This window comes from Aedes aegypti, chromosome 1 (assembly GCF_002204515.2).
Source record: "Aedes aegypti strain LVP_AGWG chromosome 1, AaegL5.0 Primary Assembly, whole genome shotgun sequence".
NCBI classification, from domain to species: Eukaryota; Metazoa; Arthropoda; class Insecta; order Diptera; family Culicidae; genus Aedes; species Aedes aegypti.
This window is the reverse complement of record NC_035107.1, coordinates 89,036,112-89,058,544: the sequence shown is the minus strand read 5'-3', so window position 1 is coordinate 89,058,544 and position 22,433 is coordinate 89,036,112. Positions and strand designations below refer to the sequence as shown.

Sequence of the window (22,433 nt, the reverse complement as noted above, 5' to 3'; positions counted from 1 at the left end):
CCTGAATCCATTTTGTCGAGACTCAATCTTGTCAATCCGACTTCGTACGCTTCGAGTTTCAAACTCCTCATGTAACGCTTCCTCTAATACAGTCGACTCTCCACATCTCGATGTTCTATATCTCGATATCTCTCCTTATGTCGATGATTTCTTCGGTCCCTTCATTCTGCATACATTTTCACTCTCCGTATCTCGATATCCTCCATATCTCGATATCTCGATATCTCCCTATCTCGATGTGTACTTGGTTGATTTTCGTTCCAGTCTTTCTCTCCGTATGTCGATATTCCTATTTTCAAAGGTTACTAGACCCGATTTCATTGATTCAAAACAGTCCTGGAGCACGAAGTCAATGTCTGCTTGTTTGTTATTTTCTTGGCAACGGAGTGGTTTTCAATCTAGTATTCATTAAAAATGTGTTCTTTGTCTCGATCTCTCCCTATCTCGATGGTCCCTTCAATATCGAGATGTGGAGAGGCGACTGTAGCTGGTACTTCTCCTTCATGTATCTCTTCTCCAACTCGAGCTCCATTTGTTTCCTGTCTAGCTCTCGCTGCTCCTCCAGGCGTTGCCTGCTTAGTTCCCGTGATGTACCTTTGAGCGGGAAAAAATGATAATGATTGATTTCAATAATAATAATAACTATTTAATTATTTTTTTTAAGTAAATTGAAAACGTTTTTGTTTCTCTTATAAGCAGGTGAAATCAACTTACCTGTAAAAAATCTGAACTGCTACGGCAAATGAAATGTAATATGTTGTTAGCAAAATGGTAATAAAATCTTAAATTTGTTTTACCAAATTAGGATGATAGTGTTGTCTAATAACACAGAACACCTAGATATCAGAAATGAATGTAATGTTTGGAATGATACTAATAAAGAAATTAATGGAGACGGACCTGGTGTAGTGGTTAGAACACTCGCCTCTCACGCCGAGGACCTGGGATCGAATCCCATCCCCGACATAGTCACTTATGACGTAAAAAGTTATAGTGACGACTTCCTTCGGAAGGGAAGTAAAGCCGTTGGTCCCGAGATGAACTAGCCCAGGGCTAAAAATCTCGTTAATAAAGTCAAACCAACCAACCAAAGAAATTAAAAAAAACTTATGAAAATACAATTAGGAAGAACAGCAAATTTTAAAAGAAGGAAGAATAACAATGATTATAAAACAAATAATTTTTCGAATAGCTTGGGTCAAATTTGACATATGTAAGTAAAGCTTATCTTAATCAGTTTTGCTACCTTTCCCCGAATGCCAGCTCCCCAAATACCCCATTTTCCCGAATAGTCTAGTTCCCCTAAAAGTCTTGGGGTCTCATAATTGTCATAACTTCTTGCGTTGCAAGAGTTGATGACCGGTTCCATCTGATTTGCTCCCTTCTTTACGTGATTGGCGATTCTTTCGAGTTTAACCATCCTCGGCATATTTGGCAGTGTTTAGTGTAGAATGACATTATAATCTATAAAATCTCCTTCTTTTGATTGTTTACCATTCATGCTATTTCAGCCCCCAGTCCCTAAAGTCTATTCTTGTACCTGTTTAATCTGCATCACTTCTCGAGGAAACGGGTCATTCGGAAAGCTGGGATTCGGTGAATTGAGTTTCGGGAAATAGTTACACAATCATGTTAAACAGCTTTTAAACAACATTTTCTTCGTGAGATTTTGAGCGGGTCTGGCTAAGAATCACGTAGTAATTTATTTTGGATTTTCAAGACCACCTTATTCCCTTGCGTGATCTTTTGTCCACACAAATGTTCTGATATTTAAATGGGTCGTAGTCTTTGGCTGAAACCTTCCCACCACCATATATGACCAAGTGATTTATGGGCGGCGCCTTAGATAGTTTGCCTGAGACAAAGGAAGCAAACACTCGCCTTTTAAAAGGTTTTTTTGGACTCAACTTGTATTCGCTTGAGATTAATAATAATGATTTTGACGAAATAATATTCTGGGTGAATTGACATCGGCTTCCGGGATTCAAAGCGTCTGGGAATTCGAATCAATTCGGTAAGTACGTTTTTTTTGTAACTACAAAAGACTAAATAAACGAAATTTATTTCTTCCGCTCTTCAAAAATGTATAAAAACGATACTGGGAATGTCCTATTCTGGAGAATGGCTTTCTGGGAATGTCTTATTCTGGGGAACGTCATTCTGGGGAATGGCGTTCTGAGGAGTGTCATTCTGGGAAATGTCCTACAACCCGTTGAGGGCATCCAAGCCAAATGTAACAAATGTATAAAAAGTCTGTAGCCACTTATTGACAGAAAATCAAAACTTTGTCTTAAGATCAAGCTTTTGATATCTAAGCAAATTTTCAGATCGACCATGTTGTATACTGTACCAATATGGACTAGCTGTTGTAATACTAGGAAGAAAGCTCCGCAGAGGATTCACCCAAAGTGTGTTCTTCAAAATGCTTTTGTTTCAGACATGATCTGGATTATCAGCTTGAACCCGGCCATTTAAATGATTATTACGACACATTTCAATTCGCAAACGTCATTTTGATGCCCCTTTTAGGCGCAAAATTTTCAGTGAGAGTGCTCCACCACAGCCTCACAGTCGTCGTCATCGTCATTTCGCCGTAATCGTCGTCTTCGTCGGTGAGAGCGAACTTGAACCTGACTGCTTGCCCTCCTGCCTTTCTCCACTACTTTGGAGGACCCCGGCGCAGCAACTTTGGCGCGACTGGTTTGGACCCCAGACTCAGGGGGGCCAACAGCAGCCTTCTCCGCGCGCTCTCTCTCTCGCGATATCAACGGGCGCGCGCGCTTACACATGTTGATCTCGCTCGCTCTCCCCGTCCTCGGCATCGTCGTCGTCATTGCGTTAGTTTGTGGGTTCCCCGGGTTCAAACAGCTCACAATCCGCCCGATGAAGTATAACGTTGAAAGCAAACAGGTGAATTAAACACTCTTGTCGAGACAACCGCACCGTTAAGACAGACATTGGCCGTTGATCCGCGCGACGACAACGACGACGACGACGAATACCTGCAATACCGAAATCCGGATTCCGTAACTGCAGCTCAAATCGCGGGGTGTGATCTTCCGCAGTTCCGCGCGACTCGGGATCCCGTTCTGTATAGTGTTCTACTGAGTGCCTCAGAATAGCCTGGGGGAATTGATGGTAGTGACCCAGCCTAACCGGGAGTGAATAAGGGAGAATTGACACGAAGAGAATAAAAGTTGAGAGTGAGAGCCGAGAACGGCAACTCAGTTCTGAAGTGTGAAAGCGAAAGTGATTGGCTAACTGGATTGAGCACCGGGAAGAACCAGTTGAAGAACGAACGAAAACTTGACCGCATTTAAGCCGGCTGTTTAGCAGCTTCCGACGGAAGCCTGGATTGAAAGTGAAAAAAGTGTGAAACTAATTGGATTGAGCTAGTGGAGTGGATCCCGAGTTGGTGGGTTTTTTTTAACAAGACTAACGGATTTTGCTGTGCGGAGTGTTTTTGGAAGAAGACAAGCTACTGGATATCTAGTTCGGGAGAACATCTTTTTCAAACAGGTAATTTGATGAACTGGAGTCATGGGAGAACGGTTACTGCAATTATGGAATCATACGGATGGATTATTTGGACTGTTGATTTAGTAGAAGCATTTGTGAGTTATAACACCTAAAGTGATTATCAATGGATCAATGAGTGAATGCAACTTCTACAGTTTTTGTAAAATTATCGTTATACAATGTCTGATTGTACCATGCATTAATTGCAAAAGAGGATCGCTGATAACAGTATATGCAAACTGATAAACTGTGTTACTGTACGTAAAAAATTAAACATATTTGATTAGCTCTAGTACAATGTTTAATGCAATATTTTTTGTGGTAACTATTCCGAGAATCATGCGGTGTTATATGGAGTACTGTGAAATTAATTTGAAAACGAAAGACTCAAAATATTACCGCGTTTGAAGGCCGCTATTTCTGTGTGCAAGAATCCAAATGACATCATATTTTGGTTGAGAACTAAAAATAACGTGAAATTTCAATTTCTGCTGAGTTCACAAATTTTCATACTCATAATAACACTCACCTGGTTTCTTGCACATGTTTTCTGACCAGTATTCACGCATGGATATTTTCAGCTTTAAGGATTTTTGTCAGTCAAATCAAAAGCAAAGGTATTGTTGAAAATAAGACGTTTTGTGTTTGCAATAGGCACACGAGTGATGAAAAATTTTAAAAGCGTATAATATAAAGCAAAGTCTTCATTTTTTTCTAGTTTTTGTACTTCATTAGACAATCAGCCGGCTGATTATGTATTGTATTTCTCAAAAGAACGACTTGAACATATTTCAATAGGACTTATTGTATTGTGACAAAGCAACTGGATATTTTTTTCGAAATTTCTAGAACAACCTTACAGATTTCAGTAAGTGGATCGAAAGTATTTATCATTTGAAGACTCTCCCCGGTTTTAACTCGAAATTGTCAAAAATGTCGAATGTTGCAAATATGCAGTTATGGGCAGTGGAGTCATTGATTTAGCCCATTTAGAAAGTTAAACTATCACGTGTTTGCGGAATTATTTTGAATAAATTTCCATGAAATATCTGGCCGATAACAATTATGTATAGCATATACTTATAAGTAAGGGTAAAGTCGAAACGATGAAAGTTATCATTTTTACATATTTTTATGCAGTTTTTATCACAACCCATCTTTTTTTGTGTTTTGTTTTTTATGTTTTGGATGACGCTACCAATAAGTTGCCACAATAAACAACAATAATTATATTGGACAATAGAGAAAAAAACGGCAGTTGCAAGAATGATGATAAAGAGCGTGGATTAGATTTGAGGAGCTACAGTGCAAAATTTAAAGGCTAATCACCTACAAAAGTATTTAAATTGAAACAAATGTAGCAAACACCGTTAAGAGACTAAAAGAATATAAATAAAATAATATTCCTGCATAGATATCGATGGATTCGATATCATTGAATTCATCAAAAATAAATCGTTTTCGGAATTTATATCAGAATACAATCGAATGAATTTTGAACCTCTGGGCGTTTAACGGTATATACAAATTTCTGACTTTGTTTTCGAAAACGGCCCAACTACTAAGAACGCTTTCCGCTAAGAGATTTAAGATTGAATTCTAGTTCTACTACAACTAAGGTGTCAAGGATAGGGGACGAATTCTTAATAATATCATCAAATAGGGATCATATAATAGTTAGTTTGTTAGCGTTTCCAGAATGTTAAAATATCAATGTTTTTTTTTTTATTCGAATATAAAGTCTTAATGTTCTCAATTTCAACGAAAACAGCTCCGACATAAAGTGTCATAATAATACTATTTACTATTGCCTTAGTTTTGCTTAACCGATGAACAACAATGAAGTCAATTCGTTGAGAAAGTTGTGGGTCAAGCACTATCGAAGTTACCTGCAATATCAATTTACGGTATTTGGTCTACGGGAGCATTTTGATTAGCTTCTTCTTCTTTCTGGCGTTACGTCTCAACTGGGACAAAGCCTGCTTCTCAGCTCAGTGTTCTTATGAGCACTTCCACAGTTATTAACTGAGAGCTTTCTATGACAATTGTCCATTTTTGCATTTGTATATCGTGTGGTTTCCAACCCGAAAAAGTCCTCGAATGGTGGGATTCGAACCCACGATCCTCAGCTTGGTCTTCCTGAATAGCTGCGCGTTTACCGCTACGGCTATCTGGGCCCCTAATTTTGATTAGCTATTTACAATAAATCGATCAATATTGTTTCAAATGGAAAAGAAATGTGTTAAGTTACCTAGATCTTTCTTCATTAAAACATTACTGGATGTTGATGTTTATTGTTGATTGATAAATTGTTACTTTTTTAATTTAAGAGTAGGGCTACAAACAAAAAATGAACATTTACAGAACCTTAATTTGCTTGAAAATTTAATGTTGCTAGTCACTTTTCACTGGAGTTTGCTAAAGTTTTTTTTTTTTGTAAGATTTCAATACAATTTTAAAACTACTTGCTATAAAATTACCATGTTAATAAAATTTACCTGGACAATGATTTTGAACCTCCATTGACCTTTTCGTGACGAAGCAGCATAATCGTGAAGAAATTTTTTTTAAACCGATTTTGATTCGTAAGGCAGTGTCCATACGCAACGCAAAAATTGACAATTTTTGATCCCTTCTTTCTGTCCGTTACGCTTCTTGTACGGAAATTTTTAAATTTCTGGTATAAGACGTAGTGCTTACTTCTACTGTCTCCCTCCCCCTAGAGCATCGCATAATTTGTGGATGGCGCCTTATCCATCTCCCTGAACGAGAGTTGGAAAAAGACGATTGAGACTGTAACTTTTTTATTCGATATTTAAAAGCAAATTTGACACAAAAAGCGTTACACTTCTAGTACGAGAGCTTGATCAGAATTTTAAAACTAGCCACAAAACTGGTTTCAGAATTATTCCGGGATCAAAATGGATGTTCCAGAATGGCCAATTTCTAAAAGTTGAAGATTCACATTGAAATCAGTTGAGTTTTTACAACTATTAGCTCTATAATTATGAAAACGGATATCTAGAATTCCATGATGGTCACTACTTTGCCCGGCTTACAATTTCCGGTTGTTCCGGGGAACCGGTTCCAAGGCCGTTTTTTGATAGTGAGTAAATACTGCCATGCCACTATGGGCAGTTTCCATATAGACTGACGGTCAAATATATGATCTCATGCCAAACATATGAGTTTTATGGTGCAAATTTGATATTTTCTTCCAGAAAACGTGTTTTTGAGGTACATTTATAAAAAGGGCCTATAGTGGAAAAAATAGTTTTATTACCGTCGATGGGGGTGACAATGGGTCTGGGGGGTCCCAGTGAACACAAACTCGTATATGATAGTGCATAAGAGTACAAAAGTGGAGGCGATATACGTACATGCGCCATAAGGCTGCATGCAAGTTGTGCGTATATCGCCTCCACCTTTGTACTCTTATATACCATCATATACGATGGTGTGTTTACTGGGGTGAGATTGGGTCAAAACGGAAAAATATGATTTATGAAATATTTCAGCTAATAACGCTGATATTACTAAAATTAATAATTCATATGTTAGGGAACATATTTTTACACATAATTCATCACAATGTACAGTTTTAGAAATAGTAGGGTCAGTGTTCCCTTAGTGGACAGTCCCCTATCGTCGCACTAGTGGCTTTTTACGGCCGTTTTGCTATAAATCTTTTCAAAATATTTTTTGACATGAAGGTCAGGAGCTATTAATCTAAGTATAATTTATACACAGCTTGATTTTTTTCAAAAAATAATCGAAATAATTAGTTTTGCTTAAAATTTGAGCTCCCTTGCGCCTATAGTTAACCTATTGTTCCTATAGTAGCATTACTGAGAGAAACTATTTTTTATTATACAAAATAATTGATGAAATAAGAACTTTTTTTACATCAATCGAAAGCTTTTGATCCACACTGTGTAGGAAAAATATAAAAGTTTTGTAAAAATACGATTTTGATAAGTATTTTTCCAACGCCGTGATGCTAGTGCTACTATAGGAACAGGAATTAGAAATAGTGCTACTATAGGCACATGTATTCCTATAGTGGCACACGCGATAATAAATACAAACATTTGAGTTTTCGTAGTTTTCATATTTTTCCCACAAAACCAAGATAAAAAGCTTTCAGATGATGTAAAAATAATGACGCTAGCGTTATTTTTCGATTTTCTATGATTTTTTGTTCTTAGCTATGCGGCTATTGGTACATCGACCCTAGTGTTTGTTTACTATATCTATAAACTTGTATGTTAAAATTAGATAAAATTTACAACATTTAATTTGTCCTGTGCAAAGTATTACGCATGTACTTTCACCTCTATCGTTATATTAGTAGAAGGTTTAAAGTTTTTTCATTACACGTCACACGTATTTTCCGGAATCTATTTGATTTTTCCACAAAAAATTCATTTTTTCGGTACGGTGTCTAAAACATCAAAAATGGGGGTGAGATTGGGTCAAGCAAGAACGACAGTAAATGAAATGGCAAGTCCACTTTTTTTACATTTTTCGGTGCCGGTAGTTCTCTTTTTCATTAAGATGTGTTTATTATTTCAAAATACAGCATCTCTGAAACAATGCATTTAGACTAATAAGTCCGATGAGTTACAATAATAAACAAATAAACAAATAAACATTAAACTAGGCTTCTTGAGGATTCCGTGCATTGAATAACAATGCAACGCATTTTGACAACTTCTCAATCCAGCAACTGTGTTTCGTGCGCAGCAACATCGTAAAATTTTATCACATGGATTGTTTTTTTTTTTTAATTTAATTATTTATCAGTGTTTTCATATTATAGAAACATCTCCTGGAAGTACAAATGAGTCGGAACACTGAAATATTGTGATTATGACGTCAACATCTGCCTGAAATGTATTGATCGTGGAATGTCGCTCCGAAATTCAACTATTTGCGAAGAATTAAAATAATCACTGTTTCAGTACACCTTTGGGGAAACTGAATAGGCTTCATAGCAATGGGGATGAGATTTTGAAGACAATTCGAGGGGAAAAAATAGAAAATTTATGTAAACTTGACGATATATGTTGTGTTTACATATTTTTTCTCATAGCTCTTCAATTTTTTGGAATAATCGTTCTTTTAAGTGGGTTTATCAAACTTGTGAAACATCTTAGATATCTTTTCATCTTGTTTGCATCGTATTTCATCAATATTCTTCAGCTGTGAATGGTTTTGCAACCATTTTATCAAAAACAAGTTATTTCAATTACAGTGACCCAATGTCACCCCCTCTATGGGGTGAGATTGGGTCATTTTTCATTCACTTGTGGTGCCGCTGTGAATACATATTTTTCTTCAATGTTTTGAACAGTTGTTAATGTACCATCAAAGTACATACAAACCAAATTTGAAGTTTATTGGAGTTAAATTGCGATAGTTATTCAATAAATAAATCGTACACATCCCTTTTTGACCCATTGTCACCCCCAACGACGGTAGTAAATATAAATATAGACCATTATTATTATTTTGCGATAACCGCTTGAAAACCATTCTTAATATTACAACTCACATAATTATGATGATACGAATCATATTGCGATGTTTAATTATCTCCTGTTGGCAAACGAACTTGAAAGTCTATTCACGAATTTTATGGAAAACACTTCCACAAAAGGGTGCAGACTTTTTACATCAAAAGTTAAACCATGAAGCAGATCATTCCCCCTTTTTCATTCACAGTTAGAAAAGTGTATTCAAAAACACGTAGAGTAATTCACCAATTGATGAACGGTCAAAATGCTTGCCAATTGTTGATCACGCTATAAGGAATACACGAACTGTTCAACATTAGGTGAGGTTTTTAGCCATTCAACGTAAGGCGAATTGCTCTATTGGTTCCAAATCCGCAAATTAGTTTTATTAGCCTAGAAAATTTCTCGGGATACCATATTTCTTCAGGATTTGATTTCAGCTTTTCCTCTGAATCAAATTAAATAATGTCCACAAACACAAGGCTTTTTGCCATGTTCATGATATTTATTCTAACAAAAATGGCATAGATTCCTTTGTAAACTAATCCAAAGATTTCTCAAGTTATTTTTTCTGGATTCTTCTTAGTATTTTTCCAAGAGTTCCACAACTGAAACATTCAATTTCCCAACAGATTCTTTCGAATATTTTCCCTTGAATATCTTCAGGAATAACACTAAGAACTCCTCTAGTGATCCTTTCAGGGATACTTTCAATATTTATTTTAGGAATCAATTCAAAATTGTTTCAGTTAAATTCCATCAATTTTTGTATTTTCTAAACTTCCATCAATTTTTGTATTTTGGTATAACGTCAAGATATTTCTTTCCCATTACTCCAAGTATTTGTACTAGGATCCTACCATACATGTTCCACAGTTCTATCAAGAATTCTGCTATCGAACTCTTTGAAGGAATTCCTTTAGCGATTTTCGGTGAGAAATATCTAAGGATCTCACCAAGAACCCTGAATAACCCCTTAATCACAATAAAATTCTTTAGACATTCGTAACAGTTGCTTTCTCATGAGATCTTTTGACATTGCTTCAAGCATTATTTTAAATATTCGTCTAGAATTTTATCCATAGATTTCATCATATTTTTTTGCACGAATTCCTGGAAAACCATTCAAAAACTTCTTAAGAAATTTCTTCTTTAAATACTTAAGAATTTTTTTCAGGAAGTAATTATTCCAAGGATATACTCAAGATTTTTTCTGAGCATATCACGCTATGTGTGAACCAGAAGACTACAAAAATTGGATTTCTTTCCGCTTGAGGTCAGTATTTGGTCCTCAATTTTCTGATCGGAAGGTTCTGTGAAAATTTTTCAATACATTTTGAATGGGCTGAAATGCGCAGGAAACGTGATTTTTTGGACTATATTATAAAAAATAGCTATGAGTGGGAAAAATCAAAATTTCATTGATTGAATGTGTTTCAAAATCTTCCGATTGTGTAAATATTTTTTATAGTCTGCTGATTCAGACACAACGTGCATGTCTCTTGTGGAAATTTAAGAGATATTCCTTCCTCACGAGAATTGTTTTTATTAGATTCTGTAGATTTTTTTTTATAAAAAATAAACCTCAACGAAACAAGAATCTTTTAATTTCTTGAACTTAGAGACATTCATATTTATTTAAATTATAATTACAAAAACAAAGTTAGAAGGAATTCTCGAATATCTTTTTTTCTGCTCTCTTTTTCTTAATGTATACTTCGATGAGTATTCGGATGAATTCCAAGAATAAATATTCTAGGAAAATCATAGCATTAACTGCAGGAAAAACCAAGGCGAGATATTTTAAACTAACTTTGTTTTATTTCCTGGAGTGAATCAACACATAATAGTGTAGGTATTCTAGGATAAATTCTTGTAACTTTTGAAAATTTCCAAATTTTTAAATCTCTTTATAATATTTTAACGAACTTGCTTACTGAACCCGTTAACGTTCAGCGTCCTATTTTGAGGACAGTGATTTCACTTCCACTCAGTACCCATTATCTTTCAGAATTCACTTACCAGGTGAAGCTACAGTATGATCAAATGTACCTAACACCTGCACATCCAATCCTCTAAAAAACTCGGAAGTCCAAGTTTGACAATGCATATCTCTGTTGTTTTCGAAGCGATTTTAAACATTCTTTCAGCAAAGGAACCGAGCGTCTACTCAAATTTATTTAGCTCTAGGCACTTCCTAGCATTTTGGAAAACACATTCAACAATAAAACGAAATTCAAAGCGGTGACATGTAGTTTTTTCTACAAGATTGTAAAAGTGCAGTGGAAATGTTTCAGCAGAAAGAGAGTTTTTTTGGTTATTCCGTTTTTATCAACACAAAAAAGATATGTTTTGTTAATTTTTAAAATGCTTGGAATATAAACTAGAAACTTATTTGAAGCTATTTAAATGTTGTTCAGTAGCCTCAGGGTTGAATTTTCGACATTATGTTTGTGTTGATCACCTACGATACATGGTAGGTGTCAAGGAATCTATGACAAAAGGTCGAAAGGACAAAAGGTCGAAGAATAAAAGAGAAGGGACAAAAGGTCGAAAATCTTTTTTCAAAGAAGAAAAAATTGGCCACCATGCAAATCGTTTTCGACCTTGCTCTGGCCACGTCCTAGCAATCAGGCTTGACAAAACTCCTCTGCGATGTGAAATGAGGCGTTTTTGATGTTTTATTGAGGAGTAAAAATTGCACTCAATACTTTTAACACAGATTCTCGAACGATTCGAGTGAGAGTGCAAAAAAAAAATACGAGGATTTTTTCTGGTACTCTTTTATTCTTGTTGCTATCCTCACATTTACTCATACTTTGATAGAACGCTTGAGTGTCCCGTCCGAACAAAACAGCCCTCGCGGAGTTGTTATGGCACTTTTGTTATTGAATTGTGCTCTGTTCTGCATCTACCTCGCTGATTTTTTATGCTTCTCTGCTTAGTATTTTTTTTTCCAGCCCCACATAAAGAGGCAAAGGCAGCACGCTACTCTAGAGAATGACACTGAACTCTAATGATCTACAGGAGTATTATCAAACCTACTAGAATAAACTGAAATTTGTTGCAGAGATATCTCCTTTTACTTATATAACATGGCTTTATATAACTTTAGATGTCAATGTGATAGTTGAGCCTTCCTTAGCCGAGTGGTTAGAGTCTGCGGCTACAAAGCAAAGCCATGCTGAAGGTGTCTGGGTTCGATTCCCGGTCAGTCCAGGATCTTTTCGTGATGAAAATTTCTTTGACTTCCCTGGGCATAGAGTATCATGACACACGATATACGAATACGAAAATGCAACTTTGGCAAAGAAAGCTCTCAGTTAATAATTGTGGAAGTGCTCATTGAACACTAAGCTGAAAAGCAGGTTCTGTCCCAGTGAGGACGTTAATGCCTATAAGAAGAAGAAATGAATGTGATAGAAATATACCAATCAGAATGACCAGTTCTTTGTTATAAGGGTTGTACCTGAGAACTCGTTGACGTTTTAGCGGTGCCGTGTTATTTATGTGACCATGGAAACGAGTGAATGCGACTCCGCTCAAACGTCAAATTAGTGAACTCGTGCATTGGTCCATAGCAAGGGACATGATTGAGTTCGTTTTTATTTATATAGATAAGACTTACGATTTCGTCATATTTTATACATTATCTTACATCTCTCAAACTCGATAACATAGGGGAAGAGATGCAGAAAAACTTAACAATCTATTAAAATATTTGGAATCTTCATACAATAAATATGCATCAAAGAAGATGGAAAAGGGCTGAAATGGCTGACAATTTGAGAAACTGCTGATACTGAATGGTCTCACGTCACGCACGTTCCCATCCCAAATTTGTCGGGATCTTGATTTTTGAGCAGACACGTACCTCTTCTTCATGTTTAGACCAAAGGTTTAATAAAGAGCTTATACCAACTGTCTTACGCTTATTCATAAAACTTAAGGTGAAGATAAATCGAAGCCAGACTTCAAATTTTCAAGAGCACACATATGGAGAACCGAACATCCGTTTGAGCTGAAAAGTTAATCGATTGGTCACAACCAGCTATTGACCAATCGATTAAGTTTTCAGCTCAAACGGATGTTTCGTTCTTCAGGTTTGTGCTCTTGAAATTTTGAGGTTTGGCTTCGATTCATCTTCACCTTAAAAAAAGAGATTCTAATCAAAAAGTTCTAATTTGGTTATGCTTGTTCTGGAGTTTGTACACTTTTGTGTTTTTGTTAAATCTTTTCAACATTGTTTTACCAAACAAAATAGTAGAATTTTAGTTTAGTTTAGTGCTAGTCAATTCGTGATCCAACGCACAGTTGATAGTTTTAAAAATGTTTATAAGAACAGTAAGCTGAGAAAAAGGCTCTTGCTCAATTGGGTTGTAATGCGAAACTGAAAAAGAACAGAAGAATGAGCATGGATAGAAAAAAAAATTGTTTCTTGTTAAATCTTTCTTGGAAAAAAAGACAATGATCAGCTTGACCCACTTCCGTGTAGTCATTTTTACAAATATGACCCATCTCATGATTTATAGCACATATATGTGACTATCGTTTTAATATTCCATATCAAATACAATGAAGGTCTAACCAACAAAACTTTAACTATTAATGATTTATCATATTAAATAATCATATTGATTGATTGGAGTCTGCAATCAACTTTATTTATGAAATTATACGAATGAACAATCTTAATACTAATCACAGCTCCTTCTCTTCAATACTGTGTATTTATATGATGAAATTGTGTTTTATCTAGGAAAAACTGCAATTTAGTTTTAAAATTTGTAAAATATTTTGTCTAAGAAAATTATTCCGTTTTTGTCAACTAAAAATTATCGATCGTGTTGATAAAAACGGAACATACCTGTATTTTGGTTTAAATTTACTTGCACAAGTCCAGGGAACATATTTGAGCAGACATAGGAATTTTGGAATACACTTTTTTTCTTACTCAAAACCTACGAGAAACCCCGGATTTTAAACTCTATGCGCTCAAACAAATATGTAAAACAATGGAATATATTTTCACAAGATCAGCATTTCTTGTAGAAATACAGTGAGCATAATCGGGAAGAAATAGTACATTTTGAAAACACCCAAAATTTATTAAACTGAAACACAAAATATACTATAAAAAAACAAAAAAACTTATTGTTTAAAACTGTTTTTCCATAAATCGAATTGTATAGCAATGCTATGTAGTTTTTAGTAATCAATTTGATCGTTAACAAAACATTGATTATATTTGAGCAGTAAAAGAAAATTTTAATTACACTCGAAATTTCTTTTGCCTAAAAAACTACTTGAAACAGAACCTTGAACTTCTTAGCATGTAAATCTAACTTCAAAGTGTCATATATACTATTTTTGGCATTTTTTTTGTTTGAAGAAGTGCGATGAATATATTTGCGGTAAAATGAAGTTTTCAGTTTACAGTCAAAAATGTTTTGCTAGAAAATTGAGAAAAACCTGTTGTTTTAAATTATATGGCAGTAAATCCAAATTTGAAGCGATGGCATTCATGTTTTCGTCTTTAAAATTGATCTAGAGGTTTAGCAAGTTTGTTAAAGTAGAAATATAAATTTTGGAAAACACTCAAAATTCATTTTACCTAAAACTACTTAAAATCTGGTTTATTTCAAACTGTGACCCAAATCAAAATCTTGGCAATTACATGTGTTTTTCGACAACACATCGATTGTTGAAGTCTAGTCAATGCGTCAGAGCAGACATAAAACATTTTGTTTACACTTTTTTACCTGAATAGCAACTACAAACTTATGGTTTTAGCCTGTTAGCCAGCAAATCAAAATGCAAAGCAATGATTTGATTGTTCAATTATTTACAATATCATTATTCGTCGAGAAATGCAAAACAACAGCTTGAAATTTTCTTCGAATCGTTTGTCGAAAAACGTGGAAGTCGATTCGATTGTTTTTAATTTTTGATTTGAAGGCAAAACAGACTTCTATAATAATGTCTATGACGACAAAACAAGATGTCATCGCATATTTTTTGATTTATTGTCAAATGAATCGAAAAATAGGGTTTTGTTGGTTTATAAAATATAAATCAATTTGGAGTATAATAAAACATGTTTATTTCTGCACAAAAAGTCAATAGACTTAAGCAATCATGTTTTAGTTAAGAAATCCACCAGTTATTGATTTGAATTGTACTTTATATGTAAAAAGGGTTAAAAATGATTTTTTTTGAATAGAATTCCAAACATAGTTGCTGGGCTTCTACCATCAGCTTCATGTAGAAAAAACTTCATGTCACCGGGTCAAATTTTAATTCTTAGGAAACAGATTTAAAAAAGGGATTTTCGAAGTAACTTGTGTTAAACAAATTTTGAGTGTAATGAAAAATTTATTTATCAACCCAATGTGGAACTTATTTTTACCAAGAAAACCATAAATTATTACCTTAAACAATGTTACGTTGTTTAATTTGTGCCACAAATTCATATAAAATAAAAGTAGGAATAAACTTTTGTTAAAAAACTGTGGATATACGTTCTCTTCAAATAACTTTTAAATGGATATTGATCTTGAATAGTGTCTGATTGCATTGCTGCAAAAATGTTTATAATCGCTTATAAAACGACGGAGTAATTCATTGTCAATTTTAAATTATTAACTTCTTCTGGCCCCTTTGTAGTGATTAAGATTTCTCCCCCTTGGTAGTTAAAGAGTCAACGATACACTGTTAAGAATCCTCACCATAGACTTTATTCATATATGCTGACACTGTGTTTATTTTATGGGAATGAAACTATTGAGAACAATTTCTTGAGTTAAGCACACTTATGGGATACCTTGGGCGTTAATGGGTTAAAAGTAAAAACCTGTAGTCAAAACAAGAATAAGCATAAGCATAGATGACCGCACAATTCGTAGTTGCTACTCCGTGATTGACCAGAACAATCGAAGTAGCACAGAGATTTAATGAATGGGTCTTGGGATAAGCTTACCATTCTTCAATGTACACAAATCGAGAGCTGAAAATCTAAAAGCCAATTACGGCGCCGGTCACGTCCTTACGGTCATCGGAGAAGGGAAGGAATGTTAGTTCGACAACCATTGTTACTAGAGACCGAGATCACCTCTACATCTCCACAGTTATCATGGAAAGGATATTGGGTTAGTGGGATATGGTAAAGATCTAGGAGTCACCAATGTTTGGTGATGCGATCCATGATATAATCATGGCAAACCTGTAGTCAAAATAGGTCAAAAGTCAGGAATGTCTAGTTCTGAAAGAAAACCAGCCAATAATTATTGTAAGAAATCGAAAAATGAAGAAACATAAGTGCAAACAAAGAATTGATTAAACTGTCAAACATCACATGAAGAACTGTACGTGGATACCATATGCGATATAATATACAACATCATTGTCGCTGGAAGGAAATTTCCGATGATAAATATTAGAAACCATCGAGCTGCCCTCGCTACCTTGTTCATAAATATCCGTCAATATAGACATAAACGACACAGTTCCAGTAGGGTTGAATACTCACGACCGCCAGTTAGAAATGGACCTAACACATCTATGTGACTCGTGAATGGAGATACTCGTTGGCCTTTAGAGTAAATGTACCATTAGTGGAGCACCCTTAAGGGAAAACAGTTAAAATATGCTTATGAAATTATGTAATGTATGATCACTATTAATTAAAATTTTCCCTGCTTAAATTATTGCTTATTTTGGTAATAAGAACACTGTTCCTTTAGTGGAGGTATGTTTTTAGCATGGTTAATTTAATGACACAATCAATTGAATTCTATTGGGACTCTCCTCTATGGGTACTGATGCACCACTATAGGTGCAAAGAAGCTTCGTTTTTTTTTTGCTTAAATCATTGCTTTAAACAGTTTTACAATTTTTTTATATTACATGATCGCTTTTATCACTTGCATAGAAACATATCATATAGTCATTTATTAGTGCGAAATACATCGGAACGCACTTCCACCACTAAGGGACCATTTACCCTAGGCGTTTTGGAAACGAAAGTGAAGCGGCAGCCTCCTCCTAATGAGAAGGAGAGAACGGATGAAATAAAATGTTTTATTTGCTTGCTCTTGGCTGTTGCTGCTATCTGGCAGCAGCAGAGCTGCCTTCAGGGGCAATCAAGCTGAAGAAAATCGGTCCCTCTTCTTGGTCAGCTGGCTCTGCTCGGACTTGGCGGGTCATAATTGTCGTCGTCCAAAGCGACTATTTGTTAAGCTCGTGCGCCCATTCATCTGTTCAGGCCATCTGGGCGATCGAGCTGCGCAGAGAAAGTATTTTTTTGTGACTGGGAAAATTTTGGGCGTTGGATTTATTACCTGGCAAATTTGTTTCCAGAATTTGGGATTGCTTGTTTGACGTCAGTTGATTGAAGAAATTTTGAAAACTTCGTGACCCAATTCGTCAGCTCATAGGTTCCCAAAATACTGGTCGTGACCCCCTGGAGGGCCGTTTGTTAATATCAGAGTGGTCGCGAAAAAAGTGTCCACTAGTTCATAATAGTTAGGACTAGGGGCAGAATTAACATACGTGGTGAAATGAACACTCCCTTGTTCTAAGAGAACACGAATTTTTCGTCAAAAACTATACACGATATGTGTTGTACAATTCCGTGCATAAGTTTGTGGTCAACCCCTTAAAAAGAAGCAAACGCGTTTCGTCCATATCTCTAGAAACAAGTTGTTTAAGATTGCATTACAAGAAAATATGGAAGTTATTACTAATTTTATGCAATTGCTCAAGAAAAATCCCAACATGGTTTCCTTTAGAAATCATTCCAGGGATGAGTTGGTGGAGAATCGACTCTCTATTTTAATGAAATACGCTTTTTGTTTACGCGTTCTTTATTATGAAGAAGTCATTAAGGGGATTCATTTAACAGCGTAAATCGCTGCGTAAGTCATGCTATATTGACTATTAAAAAATTTCATATACCGACAATGAAACATTTCAAAATCTCGAAATCCAATGGTCTGTCAATCGAAGAGCGCTTTGAATATCTTACAAATGTCAATGAAAACTCCAAACAAACAAACATTTTTAATTTTTTTTTCTCTTGAACGGTTAGAAAAAAAATCTGAGAACTAAAGAAAGGACGACACGAAACTGAGGCAAATTCAAAAAAGTTTCTGAAGGGATGAGCGTGAGTTGTGAGTGAACTTGTGACGGGCAGTTCTAAACGGAAAATTCTACATGAACCGTTGATATATCTGCACTGACTTGCCTGTTGCCGTGCGATTTAATCGGTGTTTGTTCGTTAGTGACTGGAGTACGATTATTACATGATGTACTCGATCTTTTAGTGCAACTAAAAAGTTGATATTGTGGTCCAGCCTCACAGCTCTTCATATCCGCCATCCCCATTTCATATCTGTCATTGGTGAACCAAATACACTCACCTATATCCACCACACAATAGTCACTCAGCAAATTTACCGAGTTCAACCGAAGCATGAGTAAACACGGCAAGCGCAAACCTAACAACAACAACATTAGCAAACGAACGTGGGAGAATATGAATAAATCGGACAGCCAAATTGACTCCTACGATGATCTGGTCTCTCGAATGCAGTGTATGTTTGACGCCGCTAACGCTAAAATTGAGGATAAAATCGATACCTGTGTAGAAGAATTAAAATCGGAAATTTCCGATCTACGTGATGAAGTGCAACGCCTGAAAGATGAGTGTGGCCGGGACATCGACAACCTAGCTGAGTCCGTTTCGCAACTAAAAAAAGATGTTCACTTCAACAGAGGATGCATTGAACGAGCTGGAAGAACTAACGAGCTCTTAATAACGGGCGTTCCGTACAGGCCGGATGAATGTCTCTCTGTTTTTGTGCAGAAGTTATCGACCGTGCTTGGATATCAGGATGTTCCATTAATTCAACCCAAACGGTTGGCCCGATCACCAATAGCTGCTGGGTCGACACCTCCTATTTTGATGCAGTTCGCCTTCAACATTTCTCGGAACGAGTTCTATTCACGTTATCTGGCTACCAGGAATCTGTCGCTCTTGCATCTCGGGTTCAACGTCAACACCAGGATCTATATTAACGAAAATCTCTCAGAAGACGCACGTAGGATCAAAGGAGCAGCTATAAAACTTAAAAAGACTGGGAAGCTACATAACGTTTTCACCAGAGATGGAATAGTTTTCATCAAGCTGCACGAGGGAGCTGCCGCCTTGCCTGTTCAAACGATCGATCAACTTAATGCAATGGTAAACCCTTCCTCTTAAGATCTTCTCTTCCATCCAACGTTGTTCCATGTTTCCCATCATCATGTATCCATGATTCCAGCCTTCCTGAAAGTTTGACCTCATCCAATGAAGCTTTTCTTTTTTCCCTTGATTGCATTCCTGTGAATCCGATCCTTGCATCCCATGTATTATTCCGTCCTAAAAGTCTATTCATCATACGGTTTCATAATCGTTTGCTGCTGCTGCTGTTGTTGCCTGCTGGATCTGTTGCTGCTGTTATTGTTGCCTTGCTGATTGATAGAATTGTTGAATTTTCCAAAACGAACTGTGCTTTATTGAATTTGAAGAATTTGTACAAAATTGTTTAGTAGTTTTTAATTATGATTCATTTACATTTATTGCTGATTGCTGATTCTTTTCTTGGGGGACCTTCAGTATTATTCTGTCGTATTTCGATCTTTTTACGCGCTAATGGCTAATGCCATGGGAACGAACGCTCGTATGAATGAAGGTATACCGAGGGCTGTAATGAATGCTGCATTGTCTAACAACAATATGAACATATGTCACATAAACATACAAAGTCTATGCGCACGTCAAATGAGTAAATTTAGTGAGTTCAAAGATTGTTTCGAGAATAGTAAAATTGACATAATTTGCTTAACCGAATCGTGGCTGTCTGATAGTGTACCTGACGATATAATTTCGATTGAAGGCTATAAAATTGTTCGTAATGATAGAATGTACAGCAGAGGAGGAGGTATTTGTGTGTATTTTAAAAGTTATTTAAATTGTCAAATTATTGCTCGCTCTGAACTTTTGGTTGGTGTTGGTAATGTAAATCGTACAGAGTATATGCTCGTTGAAGTGAATTTGAGTTCGAAAAAACTGCTCGTTGGTATATTTTACTGTCCACCTCGGATAGATTGTTCAGAAGTCATTTTCAATCTATTATGTGATCATTCCTTGCAGTATGACGAAATTTTACTTGTAGGAGATTTCAATACTGATTTTTTGAGAGACAATTCAAGATCTAATAGGTTCCGTAGTACTTTTGACTATTTTGGGCTTTCCTGTGTAAACTCTGAACCTACTCACTTTTTTGCCGGTGGATGTAGCATGATCGATTTGTTGTTAACGGTCAATCAAGACTTCATAACAAAGTTTCACCAAATTGCCGCGCCTGGTTTCTCTCGACATGATATGATCTTGGCGTCGTTAAATGTCTCTCGCTCTTTGGGAGAACGTCATTCATGGTTCAGAGACTATAAAAGTATAAATTACACTGCCCTTTGTGAAGCAGTTGACTGTATTGATTGGTCCCTGCTATACTCAATCACTAACTCAGATTTGGCTCTAGAGTTCTTCAATTCTCATTTGCGTAATCTTTTTGAACGCTTTGTACCTCTCCGATATAGTCAAATAAAAAATAATTCACAATGGTTCAACAACAACATACGGTTGGCAATAGTGGAAAGAAATATTGCGTATCGTGTTTGGAAGTTATCCAGAACTGTAGAAGACCATGCTCAATTCAAACGTCTTCGTAATCGAGTGACTAGTTTGATTAAATTGGCAAAATCTGATTATGTTTCTCAGTCTGTTAGTCCAACGGATTCTCAGAAAACGATCTGGAATAAACTTAGAAACTTGAAAGTTATAGCCGACCGTGATGATGACGATTGTTTTAATAGCTCGTGTGATGAAATCAATGAACACTTTTGTACTAATTTCACTAATGATTCTTCTACAATACCAACGTTTCCTAGTAATGATGAAGGTTTCACATTTTTATTGACAAACGAACTTGAAACGGAAATTGCGATTAACTCTATCAAATCTGATGCTATTGGTTTGGACAACATACCCTTGAAATTTTTGAAACTCATTCTGCCTTTCGTTATTCAACAAATAACCTATGTTTTTAATTTAATTATACGTTCAGGAAATTTTCCTATTGCGTGGAAGGAAACCAAAATCATACCAATTAAAAAGAAGAAACGGAACAATGATCTAAATAACTTGAGACCAATTAGTATTCTATGCGGGCTTTCCAAAGTTTTTGAGAAAATTTTAAAGAACCAAATACAAAATTTTCTTCATAATTACGATCTTTTAAGCCCCTTTCAATCCGGTTTTAGAGCTGAACATAGTACGACATCTGCGTTACTAAAGGTTCACGACGACATTCATAAGACTGTGGACAAAAAAGGTTTGGCGATATTACTTTTAATTGATTTTTCTAAGGCTTTCGATCGTGTATCTCATTGCAAATTATTAAAGAAATTATCGTGTGAATTTAACTTTTCCACTCAGGCTCTGAAGTTGGTCAAATCGTACTTATGTAACCGGAAGCAAAGTGTTTATGTAAATGATAGTCGTTCACAACCTTCAGTTATTCTATCTGGAGTTCCACAAGGCTCAGTCTTGGGTCCGTTACTTTTTAGTATGTTTATCAATGATTTGCCAAGAATTTTGAAGTTCTGCAAGATTCATATGTTTGCAGATGATGTGCAACTCTATATTTGCTCCAATAATCTTGATGTACATGATATGGCTAATTTGGTAAATAGCGACCTTTCTAGGCTTTTAAAGTGGTCAGAGAAAAATCTACTTCTCATAAATGGTTCTAAAACAAAAGCTATGTTGATAACCAGAACTGCGCGACCAGCTCTTTTACCCAGCATTCACTTGGGTTCTGAACTTATTGGATTTTCGGATCGATTGAAAAATTTAGGAGTTGTTTTTCAAAATAACCTTGAATGGGATGATCACATAAATGCTCAATGTGGTAAGATTTATGCTGGTTTGAGAAGATTAAGGTTCACAGCAAGTATGCTACCATGTAATGTGAAAATCATGTTATTTAAATCGTTATTACTTCCCCATTTTATGTATGGTTTGGAGCTTACTCTTAATGCTTCAGCTAGATGTTTAGACAGGCTGTGAATAGCATTAAATTGTTGTGTACGCTGGGTTTTCAATCTCAACAGATTTTCGCATGTCAGACACCTTCAATCGAGGTTACTCGGATGTTCATTCTATCAGTTTTTTAAATTACGTTCGTGTTTAATGTTCTACAAAATCATTAATCATACTTATCCTCGTTATTTAAAAGAAAAGTTGCAGCCTTTCAGAAGCGATAGAAACAGAAACTATTTGATTCCTCATCA

The 22,433-nt window shown here is 35.7% G+C and overlaps 1 protein-coding gene across 1 annotated transcript in view; it reads left to right on the top strand.

Annotated features, from left to right (window-relative positions):
- The first annotated feature begins 2,828 nt into the window (after positions 1 to 2,828).
- The window catches only part of LOC5575001, a 276,186-nt gene continuing 256,581 nt past the window's right edge, over positions 2,829 to 22,433 (top strand). The window contains exon 1 of the mRNA XM_021841867.1: positions 2,829 to 3,519. The gene's annotated coding sequence lies outside the window, so the exon portion shown is untranslated. The remainder of the gene's footprint in view (positions 3,520 to 22,433) is intronic.